The sequence below is a fragment of the Equus caballus genome, chromosome 7 (assembly GCF_041296265.1).
Source record: "Equus caballus isolate H_3958 breed thoroughbred chromosome 7, TB-T2T, whole genome shotgun sequence".
NCBI classification, from domain to species: Eukaryota; Metazoa; Chordata; class Mammalia; order Perissodactyla; family Equidae; genus Equus; species Equus caballus.
This window is the reverse complement of record NC_091690.1, coordinates 38,903,219-38,926,178: the sequence shown is the minus strand read 5'-3', so window position 1 is coordinate 38,926,178 and position 22,960 is coordinate 38,903,219. Positions and strand designations below refer to the sequence as shown.

The 22,960-nt window shown below is 40.5% G+C and overlaps 1 protein-coding gene and 1 long non-coding RNA gene across 7 annotated transcripts in view; one reads left to right on the top strand and one right to left on the bottom strand.

Moving 5' to 3' along the window:
* TMEM45B (transmembrane protein 45B) overlaps positions 1-18,980 on the bottom strand; it is a 33,662-nt gene extending 14,682 nt beyond the window's left edge. The window contains exons 1-2 of one of the 6 annotated variants that reach the window (XM_070272962.1): positions 18,876-18,980; positions 18,524-18,706 (exon numbers count right to left, since the gene is read on the bottom strand). The gene's annotated coding sequence lies outside the window, so the exon portion shown is untranslated. Of the gene's footprint in view, positions 1-931; positions 1,003-18,523; positions 18,840-18,875 lie in introns of those variants that run through there. The other 5 variants (XM_070272963.1, XM_070272965.1, XM_023645135.2 and 2 more) reach the window with 5 other exon arrangements.
* On the top strand, positions 18,707-21,147 carry LOC138924997 (uncharacterized). The gene is made up of 3 exons (XR_011440563.1): positions 18,707-18,955; positions 19,116-19,356; positions 20,978-21,147. It is a non-coding gene; the product is annotated as an uncharacterized lncRNA (long non-coding RNA).
* Positions 21,148-22,960: the final 1,813 nt, after the last annotated feature.

Genomic DNA, 22,960 nt, shown 5'->3' with positions numbered 1-22,960 from the left:
CTGAGGTGGCTGTCCTTTGCTTTTAGTGGCTGACCCAAAGGGCGGGGAGAATCACTGTTGAACCTTTGCGTAATCCTGGAGAGAGCAGTGGTTGACCGTGTCTTTTTAATAGAAACGGGATGTGTGTTTGGTCAGAAGGGAGGTAGGTTATGGGGAGAACATAGTATGTTATTTTACTGCAGAACATGCTTTTTATACTTTCTGAATCTGACCTTGCTAACAGAAACATTTGGATGGTTGGTTTCTGGTCTGAGTTTATTTTCAAAAACAACCAACCCTGCCTGTCTCAGCTTTCAGTTACTCTGCAAATAACAAGGTAAATGCCCCCCTCCCCGCCTTGCCTTTTTCTGTGAGCTGCTTAGTAACAGAATGCAGGAGAAGCACAAGGTGCAGCGTTGAAAGTCCTCTGTTGCCATAGGCTGATGTGACTGTGGCTTAGTCCTGAGCTTCAGGCAAGGTGTGCCCCTGCTCTGCAGGAGGCTGAGAGGCCTTAAGGAACTCTGGAGTCCCTCGCCCTCTTCAAAATTTGGCAACTACTACCGTCATTGCTATTTTCTCTATAGGTGGGTCTTTGGAACAACATGGTCAGAAGGAGTAAGACCAGAATAAGAGCCTGAACCTGTTCTGGCATGAGTTCATGATGCTATGAAACAAAATTACCATGAACAAGAGCTCAGTTACCTCCCAGCTCAGTTTGGTTCCTAAGCAAAAGATGGTCTCATGCCTGCTCTCTTTTTTTTTTTTCATGTGAGCCCATTAAATACAAGACCCTATGTTGGATGCTAAGGAAATAATAAAAAGAATAAGAAATGATCCCTATCTTCAAGGAGTTTATAATCTAGCGGGAGCTATAAACTTGTGAAAGATTGAGTGTCATGAGATAAACTGACAGCAATCCTTGGGGACACTGAATAGAGAGTGAATAACTCACCAGAGAATCTGAGAAGGCTTCGCAGAGGGGCTGGAATTTGAGCTGGGCCTTTCTTGATTGCCTCTTTCAAACTGTTAGGAAAATTAGGCAGTCTTACTGGAATCCTGAATTAAAGACTGAAGAACAAATCTGGGCTAAAGTCCATTATTTCTCAAGATCTAATAAAGAACACTGGCATCTGAGTCATAGAGCTGGGTTCTAGTCCAAGTTTTGCTATGAACTCAATCGGTGACCTTGAGCAAGACACGTAACAAACATCTCAGGATCATAATGTCTTTGTTTGTTAAAAGAGTAGTTTGGAAGAGGTAATCTCCACAGCCCTACCTACTTCTAAAATCCCTTTCTGTCTTTGTTCTTGATTAACACATCAAAAAAATGAAATGACAGATGAAAAGGAATGAGAGCAAGTTCAGTCCTGGTGAGGGCAGAATGGAACTAAGGTTATGGGCATCACCAACAAAAAAGCAGTTCCCAGTTGCCACGCCAGCATACATGGAGTGAAAGGGACGTGGACTTGGAAGGCTGGCTTATTTTTCAAGCAACAAGGAAAAAAATTTAATGTATTTTTCCTTCTCTACTATCAGTGAACTTGTTCAGCACCCATGTCAGTGAACAAGATGGATGCTGGACCTTCCACTTCACTCAACAGTCCTTCTTGTCATGTTCAGGCTCTTATTCCCATTCCCCATAGTTTTTGAAAACTCGTCGCTTCTCTCAAACCTGAGTTCCCTCAACTCTGGAAAAATCTTCCCTGTCGTCCCATTAATATCATTCAGACTAAGGCATCAGTCACCTCAGTTGCCTCTTCTTCACCTACAAATTCATTTACATCGCACCCATTCTTCTCTTCAGATCTCTCTTAAAGGCCAGTCCTCCATCTGTGCTTTGGATTGCATCCTCACCTGAGCCCTGTGGGCCCGAGTTCTATTAATCAGGAACTTCTCTCACCTTTTATTACCTTTTCCCCTTCAACTATAACCAGGCCCAAGACTTTTTCACACAAAATAAAAGAAAAAGGAAAAAGAAAAAAAAATCTGCTTTGACCCTGCATCTCCTAAGATCCATTGTGTATCTGTCTTCCTGTTTACTATTTCAAACATAGAAATAATATATCTAATGTATAAAAGGTATAAAGAATAATTTAACGTGTCCCATGACCCAGCTTATGAAATAGAAAATTACAGGGCTGGCCCCATGGCTGAGTGGTTAAGTTCATGTGCTCTGCTTTGGTGGCCTGGGGTTCACCGGTTCGGATCCTGGGCACAGACCTACACACTGCTCATCAGGCCATGTTGAGGCAGGCATCCCACACAGAAGAACTAGAAGGACCTACAACTAGGATATACAACTATGTACTGGGGCATGGGGGAGAAAAAAAAAAAGAGGAAGTTTGGCAATACTTGGTAGCTCAGGGCCAATCTTCCTCACCAAAAAACCAAACAAACAACTCAGCTCTTAAGAACCCAAATTGGGTTAGAGTTAAAAAAGAAATAGAACACTACTAATATCCTTGGAGCTTCCTGTTAACCCTTCCTTGGTAGTTTCCCTCCAGCCTCCCCCTGAGAAGTAACTATCATCCTAAATTGTGTGTTGAATAGTCACTGGCTTTTGTTTTACTATATACTATGTACTTTATCTCCAAACAACACATGCTTGCAAATTTTTAAACTTTATATGTACGTTGTCAAAACATGTGGATCTTTTCCTTGCCCTCCCCCCTAGTCAATAACCAGTAAACACCTTTGATAGTAGATTTACTTATAGATAATTAAAAACACTTTCTAGGGGCCAGCCCCATGGCCGAGTGGTTAAATTCGCACGCTCTGCCTTGGCGGCCCTAGGTTTTGCCAGTTTGGATCTTGGGTGCGGACATGGCACCGCTCATCAGGCCACGCTGAGGCGGCGTCCCACATGCCACAACTAGAAGGACTCACAACTGAAAATACACAACTATGTGCTGGGGGGCTTTGGGGAGAAGAAAGGAAAAATAAAATCTTAAAAAAAAACAAAAACACTTTCTAATATTAAAAATATTTGAAAAGTCATTAATTATTGAACTCAATTACCACTTAAATGAGGTTTCCTTTTGATAGAAAGGAATTTTGGTGATTTTGTGTAATGTAAACACTGTCACAATCAGTCAAGTTTCTTGAAAAAGCCTAGAAAGAGAACTGCTGTTTCCATTTAGTCCCCCCTCTTCACCACCACACTGAAACTGTATTCATACACGTCAGCAAATACCCTCCACACTCTTTCATCCAAGGGAAGTCTTGAAGATATTATCTTAATAGACCTCTCTTCTGTTCTTGATGCTACTCGGTAGTTGACACTGTCAACTAGTCAACTTATCTTTGAAATTATCTACTCCCTTTGGCTTTCATGATACTGTTCTCTCCTGGCTCTCTTCATCTTCCATAATCATCTTCCTCTCCTTTGTCCTCCTCTTTTGTCTGTCTCTTAAACACCAGCAGTCTTTGGTGCACTGTTCTTTTATGTATCTTCTTCTTGCAAGAACTTATACACACTCATAGTTTAATTACCACTTGCACACTGATGACTCCCATGACTTTATCTCTAGCCCTGACCTCTCTCCTAAGTTTCAGATTCATACCCAACAACCTAACTGACAGACATGCACATCAACACATAGATGCTTTTTAGACACCTCAAAGTCAACATGTCCCAAACTGAATTCATCACTTCCTTCCCCACCAAATTGGCTTCCTTTCCGTATCCCAAACTCAGGTAATGGCTTAACATCCAGTCGCTGTTAAAGCCAGAATCCTGGGAGTCATCCTAGACTCCTTCCCTCAGTCTGCCCTGCAGTGTCCCAATTCCCCAAGAAACTCAAAAATTATGCTTATTTTGCTTCCTCATATTTTCTGGTGTACTCTCTTTCCTTTCTATTTCTACAACAGTTATCTCATTTTGGCTCTCATTGTCTTTTACCTGGACTACTGCAATGCCTCTAGTCCTCCTGTCCATAAATCCTTCCACTCTGTAGCCAGAGTCATCTACGTATAATGTAAATCTGTTACACCATTATAGAATTTAAAATACAGTCATGCTCTGCATAAAGTTTCAATGACAGAGTGCATATACGATGCTGGTTCTGTAAGATTAGTACCATGTAGCCTAGGTGTGTAGTAGGCTATACCATCTAGGTTTGTGTAAGTACTATAAGGGAGGAAGAAATTTTCCTCTACCCTTCTAGGCGCTTCTGGCTGGTCTAAGAATTAAATTGACATGAGAAAGATTATTAGGAGAAAATCAAACAAAAGTTTATTAACATGTATATATGAGAGGAACCCAGGAAAACCGAGTAACTCACCAAAAGGGCCGAAGACCTCACCTTAAATACCATCATCAGCTAAAGACAGAAAAGATGTTGGGAAAGCGAAAAGACAACCCACCAACTGGGAGAAAATATTTGCAAGTCATATATCTGACAAGAGGTTAATTTCCAAAATATATAAAGAACTCATACAACTCACCAACAAAAAAATGAACAGCCAGATAAAAAAATGGGCAGAGGATATGGACAGACATTATTCCAAAGAAGATATACAGATGGCCAATAGGCACATGAAAAGATGTTCAACATCACTATTAGAAATAACAAGTGTTGGAGAGGATGTGGAGAAAAGGGAACCCTCATACACTGCTGGTGGGAATGCAAACTGGTGCAGCCACTATGGAAACTGATATGAAGATTTCTCAAAAAATTAAAAATAGAAATACCATATGATCCAACTATTCCACTATTATGTATTTATCCAAAGAACATGAAATCAATAATTCAAAAAGATATATGCACCCCTATGTTCATCACAGCATTATTTACAATAGCCAAGACATGGAAGGAATCTAAGTGCCCATCAACTGATGAGTGGACAAAGAAGATGTGGTGTATATATATATATATATATATATATGCACACACACAATGGAATACTAAGCCATAAAAGAAGACAAAATCATGCCATTTGTGACAACATGGATAGAGCTTGAGGGAATTATGCTAAGTGAAATAAATCAGAGAAAGCCAAATACCATATGATTTCACTCATATGTGGAAGATAAACACATAGATAAGGAGAACTGACTGGTGGTTACCAGAGGGGAAAGGGGTGAGGGGAGGGCAAAAGGGGTAAGGGGGTACATATGTATGGTGATGGATAAAAAGCAGACTATTGGTGGTGAGCATGATGCAGTCTATACAGAAACTGAAATATAATAATGTACACCTGAAATCAACACTGTTATAAAGCAATATGACCTCAATAAAATAATTAAAGTACCAAAAAAAAAAAAAGATGTTGGGGGTGGGGAAAATCAGGGACTTCAAAGGGAACGAAGGCAATTCACAGGTAGGTGAAAAGGAGAAAATGTTTGGAAAACAAGTGTTTGGCCACACAGAAACAGAAGAACACAATGGGGAGCCCAACAAACAGGCTTTTCTAAATTCCTAGCTGTCCACCACCTAGTTCATGTTATGCTAAGGTGATAGCTCACTTCCTGAGACAGGTTTTTTAAAATCTGAATTCTTTTACACAATTAAGAGAGAGGTAACAAGAAAAACTTTCTCAGTCTTTTGTTTCTTAAAAATAATGAGCCTAAAACAATCCTCATGTTAAAGGGACACATTTTGGGGTTGCAAATTTGTTCTCCTTCCATACACTCTATCATGTTCACACAATGACGAAATCGCCTAATGACACGTTTCTCAGGACATATGCCCATCATTAAGCAATGCGTGACTGTATCTCAGTGACTAACCATCAGATGTAGTCCACGCCCCTTTGCATTGCATATATCCAGGACTTGGGTCTTTGTCTCTCCAGCCTCATCTCCCATTTCTCCCCACCAGAAACCTTGTAGTGTATACTTTGCTCATGCTATTCCCTTCACCTAGTATGTCCTTTGCATTTTTCTTCAGCTGGCTTAGCTTTACTCTGTTTTCAATAGGTGGGCCTCATCTCCTCTAGGAAGCCTTCTGTGAGCCGCCAGGTTTGGCTACATGCCCCATGTAGTACAATTAGTACATCATTGTGCTACCGTCGTACCTTATACATATCTTGATTTTTATCACTTAGACGTTATATTAAAATATTTACATGTCTTACCAGATTATAGGCTCCTCAAGAGGAGAGACCTTATCTGCTTCATCTTAAACTTCCCATGGCTCAGCACAAAGCCTGATATATAACAGTAGTTCTTGATCTGAACTGAACTGATGCAATTTAGCCTTGATCCTGAATCACCAGGAAACTGCCTCCTAAATCCAGTCATTAGTAAAGTTGCTTGTACCATTACTCTTTCATATAATTTTGAGAGCTAGATGAATCTTTAAAAGATCATCTCACTGGGCCTCTTAGACTGGTATATGGATAAGCCCCTCGTCCCAAAGGAATATCTGAAATCACAGGACCAACATGGTATATCATCCTGGAGTATCAATTTTACCTAAAGATTTTGGGGAAAAGGATTTTCATATTAAAACAGATAGAGATGTATTTTGGGGTGGCACACATTTTTTAGCATTAAGAGAGACTTCAGTTTATGCCAGGCTGTTCTCAGGCAAGCCTCCAGGTCCTTGGGAGAACAAGTTCTATCATGAGTGGTAGAGTTTGAGAAACACTAACGTACAGATCATTGTTTTACACTGAAGTTCTTGTTCTAGAGCCTTCCATATAAAAACAGCCACCCCAGTGAGACCAAAGCATAGGAACAATCTGAGGAACAGCCAGAAGAGAGAGCGGTTTTATTCTGGGCCTGGGTTAGGTTTTAAAAGTTTCTGCCTTTTAAAGGTGTCCTGCCTGATAGGCAGGAGAGGTCTTCTGAAATTAGTACATCACTGTGCTTTGCACAAAATATACTCGATGGTAGATGAAGGCAGCAGAGAGGAGGCAGAGCAACAACGTTAGAACAGAACAAAGAGAACGTTTGGGTCAAAGTGGGGGCTAGATCAAAGAGTGTAAGGAAGTGAAGGACAGTACAGGGGAGGTGGGGAACGTGAGGAAAGAGGCATCCAAACAGAACTGTGGTTAAAGATGGGACTAGATGTAGGGTGTTTGGTGATAACCTACCTAGATGTAACAAAATTATTACATCTTTGGTAAGATGGCATGGGGAGTTTTCACCTCTGGAAATTCTACCTGGAGTCCTGGTAGTTTGAGATCCTCCAAGTCTGTTTTCTTTTTTTGAAAAGATTTTATTTTATGTTTTTCCTTTTTCTCCCCAAAGCCCCCCAAATCTGTTTTCTTACAGTTGTTCCACACATCAAATGTGAGAATGAGGTAGCATTCACAACTGGAATGTTAACATCTGTCCAGAGCTTGCCTTTGCCACGTAAAGTTCACTGGGTTCATTTCCGTCTTCCCAGTAACTGAAGACAACAGTTTCCATTCTTGTGGGACTATGCAGCACACATCTACACTTTTCCAGGTCCCCATATGGATTTTTCTAATGTTTGCTCACTGTTTACTTACTGCCTTTTCAGCTGCTACCCAGTGGCCTGTCCCAAAGCCAATCATTGCCACACATTTGGGTTTTGTTATTTCAGTAACCATTTCAACATGCCAATGTAAATATCAGTTGTACATTGCTGTTATTCAAACTACCTGAGAGTACTTCTGTATGGACTAAAGCTGTTCAAGGAAAAGGGGATATGATTGCCATCCACACTTGTGTATCTCCAGTACCTGCCAAGATCCCCGACATATGGTAATACCCAATTAATATTCTATGAATATTAAATGAGTGAACCGTTTATGGTTATAAACATTGAAATAAGCCTTGAGTAATGTTTGGAATCTGCATGATCCTATTAAACTCAGCAGGTTCCAAACTATAATCAGATTCACAAATGTTTTGTGAAATGAAAGTCAAAAGACACAAATAGTAGCTCTGAAAAAACAATTTTTTCTTCTAATATGCTTCACTGTTAACCTGTTTTGGGAAGAAAACAGACAGACTTGTGATCAAGTGTTTCCCAATAATTTGTCAAACCTCAAAAAAGGAAGAAACATTATTAACATGTTACCTCTGCCAATCCTGTTTTTTAAAAAAATAAAACTTCAAATAAATTACTGAGAAGGGGAAAAAAAATCTCTGAAAAGAGAATGAGGTAGTATCATTCAAGAGGAAGTGACTTAAAATGATGCAACAGAAACAGAGGAAACAGCAAGAGGATAAATAGAAAGGCTAATTTAAAGTAGATAATGGAGTCAATTTAATTCAAGCAACATTCATCCAGTGCCTGTCATGTATCAGGCACTGTTCTGGATGATGGAGGAACAGAGATAAGAAGACTGGGCCCCTGCCTTCAAGGAGTTTGCAGTATTCTTTAAAGGTGCCCAAGAAGGAAAAGCCAACAGTAGAAAATCCAGTACCTAATGCCCAGGCTTTCTAAGAGGTCTTTGAAAGATAAACCAGAGATCTTTTCTGTAACACATATAATCTGGTCCCTTCACATGATCTACCACTTTCCAGCAAAAAAAAAGAGTGATGAATCTGCCCTGAGTTTTGATTATCACTTGTCAGGCTGCACAAAGGAAAACATGGTATGGATTTGGAGAGCAACCTTCAAGGGCAGAACTTCTCTCCCAAATTTTATAAGCAAGATATTTTCTAGAGATATTAGAAAGACATTTTCCCAATAAAATGTCTTAAAGAAAAACACTAGACTAATTATACTTTTCCCTCTTAATTAAATCTCCTTAATGACCTGTTAAGACAAACACTGGCATGATATGGAGCTTCTCCAAAGGCCCTAATTTATTCTGGATTAGTAAGTATTTCATTGTAGGTGGGTAATGAGTATTTTGCAAATAGTTATCCCAAAACAACTAGTTGTACATGTATTCAAAGACTTTCATTACCCTAGGATCTTGGAGCGTTTTATTTTTTATTAGAGAAGAACTCAGTCTCCATGGAAGCCTTTAGATTGTCTCCATGCTGCTGGTGGAAGAAGATGCACAGAGGAGCAGAGAGGTGCACAGAAGCATCGGGACTGCAAAGTGGGGCAGAATCAAGAACAAAATTCCGTTTTGAATGTGAGACTACCACTTACACACCTCAAAACAAGAACCTGCACTATTAAACAAATTACATGAGAAATAAATCTAAGTTATGATTGGCCTTTTCTCAAACAGGAGTAAATGGCTAAAGATGGAGCCTTTCTGTTGAGAAACCGATTATACTAGAAAGCTGCTAGAGACATAATGATAAGCCAGCAAAAAACCTGCCCTGCCTAATTACCCTACAATGAAGCTCACCAGTCTACAAACTGCCTCACAGAGAGTTTTAATACACCATTCTTAAACATGGACATTTGAATAAAGCTTCCAACATGAAGGACAGAACCAAAAAACAACAGAAAATGGGACTTTTAAAATAAACACAGACATTGTAGGCAGTTGAAAACTTTTAAAATGTAGAAAAAAATGCGGAGTTAATATTCTCAGAGAAATATGAGAAGATACTGCTTCCATGAAATAAGAACAGGATGCTATTAAAAGAAAATGTTTGGAAGCCACCCTTGCCCCACTAAAAGCCCTTGGGACTTAAAAATATGATGGTAGAAATGTAAAAATTAAATAGAAGTGTTCGAAGATTTATTAGAATTAAAAGACAACAATCCAACATGAAAATATAACAGTTGTAAATATCTATGCACCCAACATAGGAGCATCTAAATATAGAAAGCAGTTATTGACAGACATAACAGGAGAAATAGACAGTAACACAATAATAGTAGGAGACTTTAACCTCCACTTACGCCAATGGATAGATCGTCCAAACAGAAGATCAATAAGGAAACACTGGCCTTAAATGACACATTAGACCAGATGGACTTAGTAGATATATATAGAACATTCCATGCAAAAACCACAGAATACACATTCTTTTCAAATGCACATGGAACATTCTCCAGGATTGGTCACATATTAGGCCACAAAACAAGTCTCAATAAATTTAAGATGAACGAAATAATACCATGCATCTTTTCTGACCACAAAGGTATGACACTAGAAATCAACTACAGGAAGAAAACCAGAAAAGCCACAAAAATGTGGAGATTAAACAAAATGCTACTGAACAACGATTGGCTCACTGAAGAAATCAAAGGAGAAATCAAAAAATTCCTGGAGACAAATGAAAATGAAAATACGACATGCCAAAATCCATGGGATACAGCAAAAGCAGTTCTACGAGGGAAGTTTATAGCAATTCAGGCCTGCCTCAACAAAGAAGCAAAATCCCAAATAAACAATCAAAAAGCACATCTAAAGGTAGTGGAAAAAGAAGAACAAACAAAGCCCAGAATCAGCAGAAAGAAGGAAATAATAAAAATCAGAGCAGAAATAAACAAAATAGAGACTAAAAAAACAATAGAAAAAGTTAATGAAACCAAGAGCTGGTTCTTTGAAAAGATAAGCAAAATTGACAAACCCTAGCTAGACTCACCAAGAAAAAAAGAGACAAGGCTCAAATAAATAAAATCAGAAATGAAAGAGGAGAGATTACAATGGACAACTCAGAAATGCAAAAGATAAGAGAATACTATGAAAAGCTATATGCTAACAAATTGGATAATCTAGAAGAAATGGATAAATTCTTAGAAACATACAACCTTCCAAAACTGGACCAAAAAGAAAAGAGAATTTGAATAGACCAATCACCAGTAAGGAGATCGAAACAGCAATCAAAAACCTCCCAAAAAGTAAAAGTCCAGGACCAGATGGCTTCCGTGGTGAATTCTACCAAACATTCAAAGAAGACTTAATACCTATCCTTCTCAAACTCTTCCAAAAACTTGAAGAGGAGGAGAGGCTTCCTAACTCCTTCTACGAAGCCAACATTATCCTGATACCAAAACCAGACAAGGACAACATATAAAAAGAAAATTACAGGCCAATATCACTGATGAATATCGGTGCAAAAATCCTCAACAAAATACTAGCAAATCGAATACAACAATACATTAAAAAGATCATACATCTTGATCAAGTGGGTTTCAATCCAGGGATGCAGGGATGGTTCAACATCTGCAATTCTATCAACGTGATACACCACATTAACAAAATGAAGAATAAAAATCACATGATCATCTCAATAGATTCAGAGAAAGCATTTGACAAGATATAGCATCCATTTATGATAAAAACTCTAAATAAAATGGGTATAGAAGGAAATCTCAACATAATAAAGGCCATATATGACAAACCCATAGCAAATGTCATTCTCAATGGAGGAAAACTGAAAGCTATCCCTCTAAGAACAGGAACCAGACAAGGATGACCACTGTCACCACTCTTATTTAACATAGTATTGGAAAGTCCTCACAAGAGCAGTCAGGCAAGAAAAAGAAATAAAAGGGATCCATATTGGAAAAGAAGAAGTGAAACTGTCACTCTTTGCAGACGACATGATTTTATATATAGAAAACCCTAAAGAGTCCACTAAAAAACTTTTAGAAACCATAAAGGAATACAGTCAAGTTGCAGGATACAAAATCAACATACAAAAATCAGTTGCATTTCTATACACTAACAACGAAGTAGCAGAAAGAGAAATTAAGAATACAATCCCATTTACAATTGCAAAAAAAAGAATAAAATACCTAGGAATAGACTTAATCAAAGAGGTGAAAGAAGATCTGTACACCAAAAACTATAAAACATTGTTGAAAGAAATCAAAGAAAACACAAAGAAATGGAAAGATATTCCGTGCTTTTGGATTGGAAAAATTAACATCATTAAAATGTCCATAATTCCTAAAGCAATCTATAGATTCAATGCAATCCCAATCAAAGTTCCAACAACATTTTTCACAGAAATAGAACAAAGAATCCTAAAATTTATATGGAACAACAAAAGACCCCAAATAGCCAAAGGATTCCTGAGAAAAAAGAACAAAGCTGGAGGTATCACACTTCCTGATTTCAAAATATACTACAAAGCCATCATAACCAAAACAGCATGGTAGCGGCACAAAATAGACACACAGATCAATGGAACAGAATCAAGAGCCCAGAAGTAAACCCACACATTTATGGACAGCTAATATTCGACAAGGGAGCCAGGAGCATACAATGGAGAAAGGAGTCTCTTCAATAAATGGTGTTGGGAAAACTGGACAACCACATGCAAAAGAATGAAAGTAGACCATTCCCTTACACCATGCACACAAATCAACTCAAAATGGATTAAAGACTTGAATGGAAGACCCGAAACCATGAAACTTGTAGAAGAAAAGATAGGCAGTACGCTCTTTGACATCAGTCTTAGCAGCATATTTTCGAGTACCATGTCTGACTGGGCAAGGGAAACAAAAGAAAAAATGAACAAATGGGACTACATCAAACTAAAAAGCTTCTGCACAGCAAAGGAAATCATCAACAAAACGAGAAGACAGCCTAACAATTGGGAGAAGATATTTGCAAACCATATATCACATAAGGGGTTAATATCCAAGATATACAAAGAACTCATACAGCTCAACAACAAAAAAACCCAGCAACCCAATTAAAAAATGGGCAAAAGATCTGAACAGAGATTTCTCCAAAGAAGATATACGGATGGCCAACAGGCATATGAAGATGCTCAACATCATTAGCTATCAAGGAAATGCCAATCAAAACTACAAAGAGGTATCACCTTACTCCAGTCAGAATGGCTATAGTTAACAAGACAGGAAACAACAAATGTTGGAGAGGATGTCGAGAGAAGGGAACGCTTGTACACTGCTGGTGGGAGTGCAAACTGGTGCAGCCATTATGGAAAGCAGTATGGAGTATCCTCAGAAAACTAAGAACAGATCTACCATATGATCCAGCTATTCCACTGCTGGGTATTTATCCAAAGAACTTGAAAACGCAAAGGCATAAAGATACTTGCAGCCCTATGTTCATTGCAGCATTATACACAATAGCCAAGACATGGAAGCAACCTAGGTGCCCATCAAGGGATGATTGGATAAAGAAGATGTGGTATTTATACACAATGGACTACTACTGAGCCATAAGAAATGATGAAATCCGGCCATTTGTGACAACATGGATGGACCTTGAGGATATTATGCTGAATGAAATTAGTCAGAGGGAGAAAGTCAAATACCATATGTAGAATACCATAAGTAGAATAAGTCAAATACCATAAGTAGAAGATAAAAACAATGACAAACAAACACATAGCAATGGAGATTGGATTGGTGGTTACCACAGGGGAAGGGAGGAGGGGGAGGGCAAAAGGGGTGATTAGGCTCACATGTGACGTGATGGACTATAATTAGTTTTTGGGTGGTGAACATGATGTAATCCACACAGAATCTGAAATTTATTACGATGTACATCATGAAGCTATATAATGTTATAATCCAATGTTACTGCAATTAAAAAAATTAAAAAGAAAAAACTAAAAGACAAGCTATTTTTTAAAATAGGAGAAAAGATAAGCAAATTAGAGGATGGATCCAAGAGATCCCACACCTAAGTAATCAATGTAAGTTTCAGAAAGAACAGAGAAAACAGAGGAAATTATATAACAGAATAAAACCACCCAGAACTGAAGAATATGATTTTTAGATTGAAAAGGCCGTTAAAATACCTAGAAGAATGACTGAAAAAGCCCCAATATCAACTAACAATATCATGAAATATCAGAACATGAGGAATAAAGAAAACCCTACAAAACTCCAGGGACGAAAACAAAATACTAGGGATCAGAAATCAGAATGACATCAACTTCTCATCAGCACTATCAGAAGGGAGAAGAAAATGGAGGGACACTTTCAAAATTCTGAGAGAAAATTATTTCCAATGAATATCCTATACCCAGTCAAACCATCAATTAAGTATGAATGAAGAAAAACATCTTAAATGTGCAAGGTCTCAAAAAGCAACCAGGTCTGTGGGACCTGGATCTTTTATAATTTGGGGAACACTCTTTAAGAAAAAGTCATGAAATTACAAATAAAATTGGGTGTGAAAATGAATGTTCATTTAGAGTGAGAAAAGAAATCACAACAAACTGGAGCCATGGAGGTTCAGGGCTCCTTCTTTTAAAATCTTTTTAGAAAATTTACCAAAATGCTTCTTGATGTCAACCTGGCCGCTCTCTGCTCAACCACTTGCAGCAATTTGCAGCCCTTACAGGGGCCTCCTGAGCTTCATCAGCTCCGGGATAGATGTGCCTATGCTTCCACACACCCTTTCTCAGGAAGCTATGCTCCAGCAAAACCAAGAAATGAGAAGGCACCGAATCCAAGAAACAGGAGTCCAGGACAATTCCAAGGGTGGTAGCGAGGGAGTTCTCAGTCTAATAAGGGGCTCAGAGAATAACCACTCCCAGAGGATGGAGGGCGGAACAGAGATGTTTCCCAGGAAAAGTGAAAAGAAAACTCTCTACTTACTTGATGTTTAACTCTATTGAGAGAAATTTTACCATCTAGTCAAAATTTGAGCAAGAATTGGTAGAGTACTCAAAAAACTAAGCAATTGAAGAAGACGTAACGCTAACTCTAGGGGACAGAAAAAGGTTGTACAAGAAAGGAAGTGTAAAAATCATGGTATATCACGTGGCTCAGTTGCGAATATTTTTTACATAGTCATAATAATGTAAACACTAAACATCACTATATCAAAAAATTAGGATATAACTATATTGGGACTTTGCAAGAAAGGGCAGTAAATGTGAGATAGAATAATGGGGGGAAGAGAGCTAACTTCTCATCCTCCAAGGCAGGATGTCGCTAGATATTATCTAGAACTAGAGTAAGAAAAAGAAATAGCCAGTATTAGCATGTTATTTGGGAATATGGTGGCGAATATGAGAAAGACATAGTCAAAAGCGCTGAAGGTCATTCCCTCAAGGGAGGACGCTCAGTATAGACTCAGTAAAAACCTTGAAGAACTTACGACTTCTATGCATTTATTTGTTGACCACAACAGAAAATTAAAGAAGAAAGTAATAGCTTCAATAGGAGCGAGACAGAAAGCTACTGGAAACAAAATGAAGGTGCCTCTGCTAAACTACCCCAAATTCAGTGTTTTTCAAGTTGTCCTGCAACCACCTGCATTTAAATTACCTGGAGTGCTAGTTTATCATTCAGATTTACAGACCCATCTGAGACCTAAACAATAAGCATTTCTTGGGGTGAGCCTTGGAATCTACAATTTAAAAAGGTTCCCCTAGACCCACTGCATTATCTATTGCTAAAGTAACCCAAAGAACAAAAAAATAATAAAATGAAAAACAACTTTTGTAGAAACAAAGAGTCAATGACCCAGAAAACATACCATGGCAGACACTGCCGGTTGCTTACTCAATATCCATTCTCCCTTTCTTCCTTATTAACAGAATCCCTATTTTGTTGTACTGGCAATATGTCCTACCAAAACACTGGATTTTCTCAGGCTCCCTTACAGTTAGGAGTAGCTATGTGACATAGTTCTTATATGAATGAGATATAAGAAGTCTACTGGGGAGAGCCTTCAGGAAAGATCTAATTATTATTAAAAAAAAAAAAAAAAAAAGGAGAGACTCCATTGGTACATGCCTGGCCATTCTCTCTAGTAAGCACAGAAGAGGTGCCTAGCTTTCAGTGAGGACGAAAGCAGTCCACTGAGGAGGGTGGTGCAGGAGCAGGAGACAGATGGAGCCTACCCCAGCCCTGGACTTCTCACCTCCAGACATCTGGTTGTCTCAGAAAAATTCCTTACTATTAAGCCACTGTAGTAGGGTTTTCTGTTACTTGTAGCTGAAGGAAGTCCTAAAGACATCTCGTACTTGTCACATGTGTATTTGATATATATTGAACACCTTTATCGAGTGCTTACTACAGGCGGGCACTGTGCTACGAATAACACAATGGGCCAAATAAGGCTCTTTCTCTCATGGAATGTGGATACAGTCAGAGTAGAAGAATCTACAGGTATTTGACTCCAGGATTCGGGGAGGCTAAGGTTTGCTGTCACAGATCCCAAGGCAAGAGAGTAAATCAAACTAAACCACTTGATTTATGTGTCTAGGAAATCCTCAGGGGACCACGTGCCAGAAAGAGCAACAGTGGGAACGCTGGGAGACTTAGGTTTTAGCTGTAATTCCGCAGCAAAGTAGGCTTGGGGAAGCAACATGGGGTACTTGCTTAATTTTTCCTGAATCCATTTTCTTCTTTAAAAAACAAGACGATTGAGCTTAATAATCTTTAAGGCTATCCTCAGCCCTAAAATATTTCTGTGATTACACTGAACACAGATGGGCATGAAATATACCAAATAGGAATGTTTCTAAATTTAGATTCTAAGAGTTCAAGTCAGAGAATATATTAAATGAATGTTCAGGAAAAACAAGTCACAAACAACTCCCCACCCCAAAATTAAACAAACAACCTGTGGAGTGAGCTGTGCTGTTATGGAAGAAGTTCTGCTTTGAGTCCTGGCCCTGCCACAAAATAGCTGGGTGACCGAGGCCAGATCCTCAGTCCCTCTCTCAGTTTCAGCTTCCTTGTTTATGAGTTTATGAATAGGCTATTACTCTTACCTCACAGTGCTGCTCATGGAAATCGCCTTGTACTGTGTAAAGCCCCATTATGATCTGATACCAGCAAGATAGTGATTAATGGCTTATAATATCTGAATACGGTGAGGGAAATATAGGAGTGTGCTCTGATATCTTGTTTCATTCCTCATCACATAAGGCTGCTAGATCCTTGGAGTTTCCATCTCCCTCCCATAGTGTACCTTGTGACCCATTTTATTTTTACACAAGAGAACAAACAAGAAAAACAAAAACAGCTAAAATTCAAATCATCTCTGTGTATTTGTAGCCCCAGTAAAGGTTTGTGGGAGAGAGCCAGCTGGTTAAAAGGGAAGCTGAGTTCAAATGAAGTGTAGAGATGATGCCCTTACCTTTGGCCTCTAATTGTTGATATTCAGTGTTGTATAGAACTGTGAGTAATCTAGTTTTTTATCTTATGACCTGGCTATGGAACCAAATATGGATCTGAAATCTGTCTACATAGGCAGCTATTAGTTGAAAACACAGACTGACTTCCATTCTTTTACCCACAATTATAAAACGTTTTGCGATAACAGGCACTTTGGCTATGGGAGTGGCTCCACATACAGTAAAACTGTCCTTATCCATTTTCAACAAGCAGATGCATTCGAGGAAAAGAGATAATCTTTTCATTACAACCAATGCAGGTAACATCTGTACTTTGACCAATTAGGCATGACAGCCGATGTGAACTTGAGGGTGGGAGAGAGACAAGAAAGCAGAAGTCTTTCTCTTTACCCCTTTTCTACCCCAGTCGTTGCCAAATCCTGACCATCTCAAAGTGCCATTTGCTAAGATTAGGCAAGAGACATAACCAAGGACATATTGGAGAAGACCCCAAATAGAATAACTGGTGGCAAATGTGAAATTCAATAGCTTCAGCCAGGCCACTGCAACCAGCACCCATCAGAAGGGCAAGGGAGGAATGCATAGAAGAGACGGAAAAATGTGCAATATGAGAGAAGTAGTTCACTGCTTCCACCTCAAATGGAAGAAGTGAGGGGAAATCAAGGCGCTTTAAAAAGGAAATCGAAGGAAAAAAAAAAAAAAAAAGGGAAATTGAATGCTTGGCTCCACAATACCAGAACAAATAATACACAACCAGAAATAATGCCTTGGTCTCTGCTTATGTCAGGCACCCTCCCCTTGTAAAACTAAAGGATCGTAGTCAATACATCCTTCATATCAATTCCATATCTCTTCCAGAAAATCTAAGAACAGAGGGTAACTACATCATTATTAAGCCATTGAACTCTGTCATGAAGAACTAAGTCTGAAGAGCCATCGCCCCCATACCGCAGTGTATTATGATTCTACCCTACCGTGTCTAACATGGTGCAAAACCCTGATTACAGTGAATCAAGGTTGCACATGTGGTTGAAAACAGTACGTGTTTCCTATGAAAAATAAGCCATACTACCCATTAAAGCGAATGTAAAAGTACAAGTAAAATTCTTATGCCACTTTATGAGCCAAACAGCCCGGTGGGTGGGGCGATGGGGCAAACGGCCTGCAATGAGGTGGAAAATGGCAGACACCGAGGGGAAACGCGGAAGAGACGGAAGGCAGCGGTCACTTCTGTGACTATTAGAAGAGTGTCTGGCTAAAATTTTTAAATGATCTATTTCATAAAGCCGTCAGTTTCCCTTCTTGAAACGCAAGTCTTTTTTACATCTAGGGCTAGATCCTATCTCCAGAGGTCATCCTTCTGGACCCAGACGGGGTCACCTAAAACTGTTTTTTAGGTCCAACGTAAACCTCCCCAACCACTGCTAATCTTACCCCTTTGCTCCTGAGATCCATTTCTACCCACTAGCCCATTAGCGGAAGCTAAATAATAGTTCAGGGGACTTTATCAATCAATCGCCTCTTATTATTAGAGTCCAGGCTTCCTGCCCAAAGGAAAGCATCCGGTCCGTGTATTTGGGGATTGGCGCTAACCGGGACAGACAGCAGGGGTGTGAGTGCCCACGGCTATGCGCGGACTGAAAACAGCTCTGGGTCTCTGGGCCAGAAAGGAGCCATCACCTGCAGGGTGTCCTGGGATCCTGGGGGCGCAATGGAAGGCAGGGGCTTCACTCTTCGAAGCTCCTCTCACCGGGCAACACAGTCGACCTGCCTGGCTGCGGACGCAGCAGTATTCACTCCGGGGCCGCCGGCGGTCGGACGGAGGGGCGAGGCGCGGTAGGAGCCGCGAGGTGCGCCCGCCCCCTGGCCCGCAGGGGGTTCCCGGGTCAGCTTTCCCAACCGCCGGCCCTCCCCCGCCAACCCCTCCCCGAGCTCTCCCACGCGGCCTGACACCCCTCTCTGGCCGAGCCCCCTCCCCGCCCGAGTTCCACCCCCCGGCCCAGCCCCCTCCGCATCCCAGCGTCTTGCTTACAGCCCACGTCTCGCCTGCGCCGAGCACCTCCGAGCCGTCCGCCGCCCGCCCTGCGCGCCGAGTGCCGCCGCCGCCAGCAGGTGCGAACGCCCCGCCCGGCCCTCCCCGCCCCTGACCGCCCCTCCCCTGCCTTGCCCGAGTGCTGGGCCTCCCGTCTCAATGCCCGCACTGCCCTCCACGCCCCTGACCTTTCCTCCCTGACCTGGCCCCGGGCACTCCTTAAGGTGTGTGCTCCAACAGGGGCCATTCCGGGCACCCAAGGTGGACTCCGACCAATCATGACCTCCTATGATGCAGAGCAATTACAGAGCCTGGGAGGCGGCGAGGATGAGGACTCAGAGCAGAGGCCGTCACAAGGAACACTGGTTATCAAGCCAAGCAATCACGGTGAACACACCGGAGAACTAGTCATGGATTAGCCTCCAGCAAAGGAAGGCCCAGGTGTCATATCCTGGACCAGGATCCAGTTTTCTAGTTTAAAGTTGGTATCACATGGATTCATTCATTCATTCACTCATTCATTCCATTCATTCATTCATTCATTCAAATCTACCACATGCTAAGTAGGCACAGTTCTAGGTGCTGGAAATAGAGCTGCGAAGGAGACAAAATCCCTGCCTTGAAGGAGCTGGCTTCTCCTAAGGAGCACATGATTATCTTTGTAGGTGTCGTGTGGTTTCAATACCCTCCTTTGTAAGTGAAGGGGTTGGCCTAGCCGAATAGTTCCCACCCTCTCTGCTGCTCATAATCGCCGTGGAAGTTAAAAGAATCAAGAGCTGAGGCTCCATCTCGGACCTCCTGGTCAGAATCTGGGGGAGGAGTGCTGGCAGAGGTACCTGCTAGAAGCTTCTCAGGGGACAGAGGAAGTGAGGGTTGAGAACCTGCCTCTAGATCTCTAAGATCCTTCCTTCCAGCTTATTCCGCTGTGGAGGTCCTGGAAACCAAGCAAGCCTTCGTGGAAAAGAGGCTGTATTTAGGTTTTAAAGAAAGGCCAAGGATATACACTAGCAGGGTGGAACGGAATGGAATCCCAAGTGCAGCTTCTTTTGATCAATTAGCTTTTCTTTTCTATAAAGTCAAAGGAAGGCACTTTTGAGGATAAGGCATAGACTTGCGCACATCTTTCCTCTATAAAAGAGGGACTGAGGCCCGGTGGAAGGAGATAATGGCGGAGAGGCACGGCTAGCAGTTAAGACGCTAATTGAACCATGCGCATGCGCTTCAGATGGTCGATGCGCGGGAGACAGGAGCTGGGAGAGCCCTTCAATAATTTCCCATCAACTTGGGAATTTATGTAACCACCAGGCCTCATTCTGTCGCTGGCTCACACCCATTATTTTGAAATGGATGATAAGGCGAGTCCCGGATGCCTAATACCCTGGGAAATGCCGTTTCCTGTCGCCAGAACCCTGCTGTGGTCATGATGTTTTCTTTTTCTCTAAGGCTATGATGATGAAACAAATGTGTGACCTCTTAGTTGTAGTTACTGGTGGGCGGAGACGCTTCTTAACATAAAAAAATCAGCACTAAGAAAATGATCTCTGCCTCAAATTATAATATCCAAGTGCCGGGACAAACTGGTTTTTACAAAATGTTTGACCATCTTTAACTTGATCTCTGTATAAATCAAATAGCTTAAATCAGTTAACAAAAGATAAACTACTAAAATCAAGAACTATAAATTAATACAAGAATAGCTAACAATTATTGTAAAGTTATTTTAATATAACAGTGGAACAGATTAGCATCTAGAAACAGATCCAATTACATGTGGGCCTTAATAAACACAAGAATGGCATTTTAATTCAATGGGAAATGGTTTATTTTATAAATATTGCTGACATTATTGACTGTTCTTTTGGAAGGTCTTATCACAGAGTTGCTTATTATCCAATCTCCCCTTGGCCATCCTGGTACTGAGTGGGCACATGGCCACCCCAATGAGTACTATTTTTCCTAGCCTCCTTTTTAGCTAGGATGGATCGTGTGACTAAGTTCAGGACAACAGGCTATGAGTGGAGGCGGTGCAGGCAACTTCTGGGTGGAGTCCTGAAAGGACCAGGATGCGCCCATCTTCTCCCCTGCCCTTCTCCTGCTGACAGGAACGTGGACATGGCAGTGAGCCATCTTGGATCAGGAAAATGAACGGTGGTGCAAGAGCATAAAAGGAGGCTGGATTCTTGGATGATCTCACACAGTGGTCCCCATACCAGTCCTGGAATGCCCATCTTCAGACTATGAGAGAGAAATAAATTATATCCTGTATAAGTCACAGCTATTGGAGGTTTTTGTCACGTGCAACCAAATCCATAACCCAACTAATGCAGAACATCTTCCCTCCTGCTTTACACCATAAACAGACAAAAATTGAAGATGGATCAAGAAAGATCTAAATGTACCATTTACTTTTCCCAATAATCACAGTTTGGAGACTCCATTGTTCAGAACTAATCTATCGTAAGAATCTTAAAGATTCTGACTGCAGCATTATTATGACAACAAATGTTTGTCAATACAGGAGTAGATAAATGTAGTCTTGCATGCTCTTTCTATGATTTATTGTGCAGTTATTAAGAAGGATGAATTAGATTTACATTTATTGACCAGGAAAATAGTCATGATGTATTGTTAAAGTTAAACAGTTTGAGGCGTGGTGAGGAATTTTTCCTTTTCTTGTTTTTTTTTTGTGTGTGGTAAAACATACATAACATAAAAATAACCATTTAAACCATTTTTGTTTTTTAAAGATTGGCACCTGAGCTAACAACTGTTGCCAAGCTACTTCTTTTTTTTTTTCCTGCTTTTTCTTCTGCCCCCCCCCCCCCCCCCCCCATATAGTTGTATATTTTCAGTTGTGGGTCCTTCTAGTTGTGGCATGTGGGATGCCGCCTCAGCATGGCTTTGTGAACGGTGCCATGTCCGTGTCCAGGATCCAAACTAGCGAAACCCTGGGAGGCCTGAAGCGGAGTGCGCGAACTTAACCACTCAGCAACAGGGCCAGCCCCCTAAACCATTTTTAATTGTATACTACAGTGCCTTTAAGCACATTCATATTGTTGTGCAACCATCACCGCTATTTATCACCAGAGCTTTTTTGTCATCCTGTACTGAAACTCTGTACCCAGTAAGCAGTAACTGCCCATTCCTTCCCCGTCCCTGGTAACCAGGGGTAAGCACTGTTCTACATTCTGTCTCTATGAATTTGACTACTCAAGGTATCTCATTTAAGGGCAATCATACAGTATTTGTTCTTTTGGGTCTGGCTTATTTCATTTGGCATAATGTCTTCAAGGTTCATCCATGTTGTAGCATGTGTCAGAATTTCCTTCCTTTTTAAGGCTAAGATTCCATTGTCTGGTTATGCTACATTTTGTTTGTCTATTCATCTGTTGATGGACATTGGGGTTGTTTCTACATTTGGCTATTGTGAACGATGCTGCCACGAACCTTGGTGTACAAGTATCTGTTCGGGTTCCTGCTTTTAATTCTTTGGTGTATATACCCAGAAGTGGAATTGCTGCATGAAAAGGTAATTCTATGTTTAACCTTTTGAGGAACTGTCATACTGTTTTCCGCAGCAGCTGCAGCATTATGCATTCCCACCAGCATTGCGCAAGGATTCCAGTTTTTTGATAATAGCCATCCTAATGGGTGTGTAGTATCTCACTGTGGTTTTGATTTTCATCTCCCTAATGATTAGTGCTGTCGAGCATTTTTGCAAGTGCTTATTGGCCAATTACATATCTTCTCTGGAGAAATGTCTATTAAGGGCTTTGCCCATTTTTTGAATTATGTATTTGGTTTCTTGTTGTTGAGTCTTAGGAGTTCTCTACATATTCTGGGTATATGTCTTATCAGATATTTGATTTGAAAATATTTTCTCACATTCTATGAGTTGCCTTTTTACTCTGTTAATTGTGTCCTTTGATGCAAAAAAGTTTTAATGTTGATAAAGTCCAATTTGCTATTTTTGCTTTTGTTGCCAGTGCTCTTGATGTCATATCCAAGAAATCATTGCCAAATGCAATGTCATGAAGATTACCCCTTCTTCTTCTAAGAGTTTTATAGTTTCAGCTCTTATGTTT